The sequence below is a fragment of the Pristiophorus japonicus genome, chromosome 10, assembly GCF_044704955.1.
Source record: "Pristiophorus japonicus isolate sPriJap1 chromosome 10, sPriJap1.hap1, whole genome shotgun sequence".
Classification (NCBI taxonomy): domain Eukaryota; kingdom Metazoa; phylum Chordata; class Chondrichthyes; family Pristiophoridae; genus Pristiophorus; species Pristiophorus japonicus.
Window position 1 is genome coordinate 151238210 of NC_091986.1, and position 1286 is coordinate 151239495.

Sequence of the window (1286 nt, forward strand, 5' to 3'; positions counted from 1 at the left end):
TAAAAAATATATTGTAGATCAACAGCCAATGACTAAATTTTGTCTATAAATGTGTCATTTATCTGGACTTTTCCTTCTCAATGCAATCTTCCAGTGTGACAGACCAATATTGATTTTGCAGCAAAGACTGCCACTGCATAGAATTGAATAGCTAAAATGGTCACTAGAGACATAAGTCAGTACCAATAACAATCCAGTTATAAAATATAGAATTCCAATCTAGAAAGAAGACTACAAAAAAGTGGGAATTTGGTTGGAATGGGGGGGGGGGGGGGGAATCCATTTTTCAATATTTTAAGCTACTCTTGTATAGCATTATATGGTATAATTTAGACAAAAATTCAGTGTTGGATGAGGTAAAAATATCCATCACTAACACCACTTCTATCTTTGCACCCAACTTCCACAATTGCTGAAATCCTTATTCACAATTTTGTCACCTCTAGACGTGCTTGGGTTGAGTTTTCTCTGTTTTGCATTCAGGGTACGCTGATTTCTTGGGTGCAAAGCAGAAAAAGTGTGTGGAGATTTGTGCCGAACATTGTCCATTCCTTGGTGCTGCATGCTTATTTCTGGAGTACAAGCTAATTTTTTTTTTTTTTAAATTCGTAGCCAATCGTTCCAATTCTTTGTCAAATCACAAACGCCAGAGGTCACCTTGCACACGCCAAGGATCACTCTGCGCCAATGCTCTTAGCCAAAAGGCCTAGAGCCACTGCACCGTTCCTGGAAGTACTGCAATACCAGGTTCGTGCCATGGAGGTGGATGGGTCAGGTCCCCCACACACCTCCGTGGAGGTGGATGGGTCAAGCCACCCCACCCACCTCCTGTTTCCAAAAAAGCAAGCATATACCTTCCTGATCCAGGGAGAACCACCCGGAGGTCATGGTGGCTACTCCCCTGTCAGGTCAGTTACGCATGATCTTAGCCAAAAGGCCGAGAAGCGAGTACAAGCTAATGGGCCTGAAATCCCGATGTTGAGCTTCCTGCAAGCGCTCGCCAGAAAATAGTAAAAAAGATCCGCACCTACCTTTTGCTGCTGCACTCTCCAGTGATCCCGGTCGGAGGCCTAATCTCCCTGCGCATTGGAGCGCGTTCATGTCTTGCAGATGCACAGGAAGAAGCTAGAGTCATGTGGCACTGGACAGCCAATCAAGGTAAAGTATTCTCATCAATAATAATGAAAACTCCGTAAGTAGGAGTTCTCATTATGAATGAGAAACACCCCTCTACCCCCAAACTACAAATTAAAAAACAGGAAAAAAAATCACATATTTAACATTAA

At 42.9% G+C, this 1286-nt stretch overlaps 1 pseudogene; it reads right to left on the minus strand.

The window, feature by feature from the left end:
• Positions 1 to 710: 710 nt before the first annotated feature.
• Positions 711 to 949, minus strand: LOC139275392 (U2 spliceosomal RNA; annotated as a pseudogene).
• Between the last annotated feature and the right edge of the window lie 337 nt (positions 950 to 1286).